General features: G+C 38.7%; 1 long non-coding RNA gene across 1 annotated transcript; it reads left to right on the top strand.

Annotated features, from left to right (window-relative positions):
* The first annotated feature begins 1,002 nt into the window (after nt 1-1,002).
* LOC143658000 (uncharacterized) lies at nt 1,003-4,356 on the top strand. The gene is made up of 3 exons (XR_013163055.1): nt 1,003-1,075; nt 2,747-2,791; nt 4,234-4,356. It is a non-coding gene; the product is annotated as an uncharacterized LOC143658000 (long non-coding RNA).
* The last annotated feature ends 1,484 nt before the right edge of the window (nt 4,357-5,840 follow it).

Raw genomic sequence — 5,840 nt, 5'->3', positions numbered from 1 at the left:
TAGGGAAAACTATATGTGAGGGTTGGAGGGAATATGGGACTGCTACTTTTTACGTGATTTTTCTGTGAACCTACAAAAGCTCTAATTAAAAATGAAAAGAAAGGCTGGATTGGTAGATACAGTTTAGGATAAAAATCTCCTACATCTTTCTTAATCTACACTTTGGGATTCTGTGTATCTGGGTGATCATACTGAAGAAGGAAATTAAATATATGAGTAGAATGATAAGGTAGGCATGAACTTTGCTTGCAAGACACATTAAGCTATATTTTTCCTTCTCTCTAGAAATCATGGCCCCTGTGTATTGCAAATTCTGAACAATTATACTATAATTCTTCCACTGCAAGGAACAAGGAAAGATGTGAGGAGTGGAGGGGAGAAGAGGTTACGATTTCTCTGAAGTCTTCCCAAGATTGCAAGCATTTGCTTAGATAGACAATGAGAAATCTCTAACAGAGAAGGATGTGGAGAAGCATGCTTCTGGCATCGCTGCTCACACACCACTCTTCCTTGCAGTTCTTTCCTTGGCCAGTCCAAGGCTACTGAGGTCAATTCACCACTTGGCCAACCAGTTAAGGCCTGGGCAGTGGGTCATTGCTAGTCGTAGAGTTTAGCCTCTATCTGAACACAATTTATCGGACATTTTACATAACAACATAACATGGTGCTTAATAAATAGTCGTTGAGGTAAATGCAACAATGATAACCTGTATATTTTGCTCATTGTTCAAAAACTACTGAATGGGGGATTGTATGTACCTATTCTCATTTGCAGGTACCTATCAACTGGGTCATTTTCTTACACGGTAGAGCTGTGGCAGACTTCCCAACAATTCCCTTGCTCCCTTGCCACGTTCCACTTAGATGCCATGAAAGCAGTAAACAAACAAACAAACAAACAAACAAAAAAACCCTTGTTTTCCCAGCCTTCCTTGCAGTTAGAAGTAGCCATGTGACTCAGGGATGGCCAATGAGAGGTAAACACAGCTGCTGTCATGTTTCTGAGAAGTTCCTGCTCTACTAATAGAAAGGTCAGATATGGTTGATGTCCACGCCTGTCTTTCCTGCCTTGAAGGTAGACATTTGTCTCAAGCTTGAGTAGCCATCCTATGCTCAAATCTGAAAGGGGATGCTGGTAGAATCACACACGTCAGTACTCTCCCCTTCAAGCCGCGGAACCAGTAACAGCAATTGCCAACGTCTAAACTTGTTGCCACGTAAAAAAATAAACCCCTGATAGCTTAAGCCAATGGAGAGTTCTGTTACATGTAGCCACTAACCTTGTCTGTTACAGAATTTATCTGGGAAGGAAACAGAAAAATCACGAAACTAAATAAGATCAGTTAAATAGCAATTCACATCTGAGTTGAAAAATAATCACCATTTATCTTTCTGCAATATAAACGTTTACAATCTGCATCTGTGGGATACTTTCCCCAGGTACATGAGGCAGAGAAGATGGAAAGTACTATTGCTCTGGTTTTTCACTTGCCTGTTAAGTAACAAATATAGAAAAAGAATTCTCCAAAGAGAAGAAAAAGCTGGAATTCTAATTTCAAGTGTCTGACTTACCTCTGTACCCAGTGCCCCAAGCCTTGAAGCTGGACTCCCAGCTCAGGTTTCACAGCCCCAGATGTCTGATGTTAAAAAGCTGCTTTGTCTTGCAACAATGGAGCTATGTGCTGTATTTCTTTTATGTATTTCAATTGTTATATATTTCTTCATTAAGGAAAAAAAAACAGATTTATCAAAAAAGAAATCTATTAATGGGACAAAACATTTTAAGGAGCTGTGGCTAAGAGAGCTGGACTTACCATAAAAAATAGTATAATATTTTTCTCGATCATTATGCTCCAAGGCTATCGTTATATGTTCCAGTCAGCTCACAAGTAAGGAACAAAGCTTACAAACTTGAAATTGAAAGCTGGTTTTACCATTTCTAATAGTATGAGTCACTTATAGCTAGTCACTTAGTAAGGTTATGAATTTGGGCAAGTAATTTAACCTATCTGAATCTCAGTTTTCTCAGTTGGAAAAGGAATTACTAATACCTGTCATTCAGGGTTGTGGTAAAAAGTGGAAAAACATACCTGATAGGTAGTACCAGCTATTCTCATTGTTTAACTAGCACTTTGCAGACAGATATTCTCTCTTTCTGCATTACATTTTGCAGGAACTTCCCAAAGACTCATTTTCCCTGGAATAAGGCGGGAAAGGGATGTTGACAAACTGAACTACTACTCCAAATCTTTAGTTCATGCTCCTCAACAATTACTGGGCAGCAGCTAAAGCCATTTTGACTAAGGGCAATTTAGAAAACAGACAATCTTCGTGAAGATGGTCTTTGCTATTCTCTTTCCAGGGTCCAAGGGGTTGGCGAGGCTGGGAGTCAAAAGTGATGGGGAGGGCAGAACCAGCCCAGATTGGACTGGAAGTCGGGAGTGCAGGTCAGCAAGAACCCAGGAGCTCCCAAAAGAGGCCCCATTCTTAATGACAGAGAGAGGAAAAGCAGATGTTTATTCACCCTCCTACTAGAGAGAAGCTAGCTCCTCTGACTCTCTGTAAAGGCTTGAACAGCTGCACTCCTTGCTAGTTTATTGATCTAAAAAAATAAATAAATCCTAGACAAGTTCTTTATTTGGTGTAATTTGTCCAGGAGGTACAGAGAGTTGTGTGAAAATGTTTTCTATCAGATTGCTTAACTGAATTATAAACTAAGCTGTTTTTTTTCTACTTACAATCATAGGTTCCTGAAGGTTGGAACCTATCCTAGTGAACCTGAAATGCAACGGTAAGGTAAATTACAAAGTTCGTATTAAAATAGTTCTTTTTAATTCAGTGGATGGGAAAATTGAGGCTTAGGCATTTGCCTGACATCTAGGCTTATATTCAGTGACCTAAGGTTCTCTAGAGACGGTGTGGGCTTGGAGCAGACTTCTGTCATAAGCTGGAATCTGCTATTAAACAGTTGCAATGTCTTAGAATTAATATGATATTTCTGGGTCTCTGCTACCCTATCTATAACATAAACTTGCTGGGATTCAACAAGGACATTTCCAGATATAAATGTTGTGGTTCTTTATGATTCTTAAAAATGGCAGCTTTGCAAATTTGGCTGATACCTAACACCTTTCCTGGATGAATCAAACTATTTTCCCGAAGGGATCTGGCCCTTTCCTTCTCCATGAGCCTGTAGAATCATATTATACACTTCTGGGCTGGTATACTGCCTTTTAATGCACACCGACTGACCTTTTCAGTGTACACAAGCAACTATATGAGTCAAAGTTTATTTAGTACATTCTTGGGGAGGAAAAATGACTTTTCTACCACAGTCATATATTTATTCACAAGTAGCTAACGCGTATTATCGACCCTTGGTATTTACACCTATTGGAGGCCTAGTAGGTTGTTTCGCTGGACCCTTTTATTGTGGGTTGAAGAAACACAGAAGTGCAGATATTGTTACGATAAAAAAAAGCAGAGAAGTGAAAGTGACTGTAGAGTTGTTGGCACAGATCTGTAGCGCCACCTCTTGGCTGCTGTGTTAATAATCACTACAGAGTGCTAGAGAAATGATGCCGATCCCCAAAATAGAAAACGAGGTGGCAGGCTCTATAAAGGTCACATTTAAGTTAAACTCACTCAGAAGTGAAAAGGAAAACTGTTCCTAGAAAATGAGTGCAGCAACTTATGACCAGATGGCCGTGAGTTACCCCTGATTTTCATTTACTTTTATTTTTAATGACACATTAGAGAATAACAGAAAAATTTAAAATGAAATAAGGTTCAAACTGTATAGGCCTTCCTTCAGATACTAGCACAACCTCCCTTTTGTGTAGTTGAAAAAAAAACATAAGATGCTAGGATGCTCTGCATCCCAGATCTTTGGACTGATGGTACGGGGATAGAATCTACTACTTCAGATGCTTAGTTCTTTCTGGATAAATTCCTTTAAAAGGATGAATTTCACGACAGCTTTGTATTTTCTGTTTTTAATAGGGTGTTACTGAGAATTAGAGCAGTTCTCACAATATTATTTAAATTCATCCCAGTCAGGAAACAGCGATTTAACCAATAGCCCCTCTTTCTAGCTGCCTGTCAAAAGCTTTCAACAGCTGCTATGATGCTTACAGAATCTAAACTTGCCAAAGAAAAACTTCTTTTCCATCTTCATTATTTTAAGCAATTCTTTCTTTTGTTTTTTTTTTTTTTCCTTCCACGTTCTTTTAGGGTGTCATGTAAAAATGCCAACGAGGACTGTGGTTTCACTGAAACATCTGACTCCTCAGCTGTGGTTTCCTAAAAATGTTAATAGTTCACTTGAGACAACCAAGTGCCAATAAAGAAGCAACTCTGAACCTTCTCTCCCTTTCTTGTCACAAAGAAGTCATCATAGCACAGACAAGGTCTGACACAGGGAAAAATAAATAAATTAGTGAATTCCACCCTCAGTGATATAAAAAGATCCCAGAAGTCTAGTGGAGTTCATTGGCACCATCTTGAGCAGGATTCAGGAACTACCTACCAGCAGCAATAATTTTTAGAACTTCATAAATTTTCCAAGATTAAAGAAACTTACCTCTGTTTTACAAATTAAAAAAAAAAATACCATTGCCCTGTTAATTAATCATTAATTTACAGTTAATCATTGTTTGTTCCTTAAAGAGAATAGAATGCTTTCATTTACCTCTTTGGAGCAGCAAGGAGAAAGAGAGTTTTGGAGACTAGATCTTGCTTCTCAGTCAGGCTTAAGGGTAGAAATGGTGAGTAATGGAGGCTTGATGGAGGCAAAGAAAGCAGGTTGCATCAAATTAAAAGGGAATCAGGTGAGGGCGGTGCACATGGTGGCTCAGTGGCAGAATTCTCATCTGCCATGCTGGAGACCTGGGTTCGATTCCTAGTGCCTGCCCATGCAAAAAAAAAAAAAAAAAAAAAAAATGGGAATCAGGTGTATGCTGGCTTAGTGCCTGCAAAGAGGTCTGAAAGAGACTTGATATTGGAAACATATGGATCCCCAATTTAATTCCCTCTCCAGTCAGTTGCTCAAACTAGAAGACTTATAGTTAACCATCAATCCACCTTCTCCTTTAACCCCTATCAATTGTACCATTTTAAAAATATCTCTGAATCTGCCCTTCCCTCTCTGTCCCCACTGCTACTCCTTAGTATATGTCACATATTCCATTATAACTGCCTCTTAGCTCATCTTCTCTCTTTCAAATCCATTTTCAACACTATCACCAGCTCTGTCTTTCTAAAATACAAATTGGATCATGTCATTTCTCTGCTTGAAATCATTGGGCAGGGGACAAAATCCAAGCTTTTTAATATGGCATGGAAGACTTTCCGATTTGGCTCAAATTTCCTGTTCAGTCTCATTTCCTGGCTCCATCCTTCCAGGCCTCTGTATTTCAGGCTCCTTTTTACCACACACTTGTCTGACTTTGATAAATCTGTCCATATTTATAATCAAATCCTCCAGCCTCTAATATCCTTAGCTCCCATCAATGGACAAATTCCTTTTCATCCTTAAGTTCCATTTCCACTATCGTGGCTTTGAAAGAAACTTCTCTAAATTTCTCAAGCAGGGAGCTTCTGTCCTGTGTATTTCCACACTGTTTTTTATTACATACTTTTATTATGGAGTTAAGCCCAATGTATTTTAACGCCACTAAAATATTGAACTTCCATAGAGAGAATATGAGTTTCCTGGGGTAAAATATATTTTTAACTGAATGGATGTGAAAATAAAACATTTCACCATATGTGGGATGTGGTGAATGCACTGAAGCCTATATTTGAAAAGAAGAAAGTTCTCAAATAAGTGGCCTAAGCTT

The sequence above is a fragment of the Tamandua tetradactyla genome, chromosome 15 (genome assembly GCF_023851605.1).
Source record: "Tamandua tetradactyla isolate mTamTet1 chromosome 15, mTamTet1.pri, whole genome shotgun sequence".
NCBI classification, from domain to species: domain Eukaryota; kingdom Metazoa; phylum Chordata; class Mammalia; order Pilosa; family Myrmecophagidae; genus Tamandua; species Tamandua tetradactyla.
This window is presented reverse-complemented; position numbering and strand designations above follow the sequence as displayed.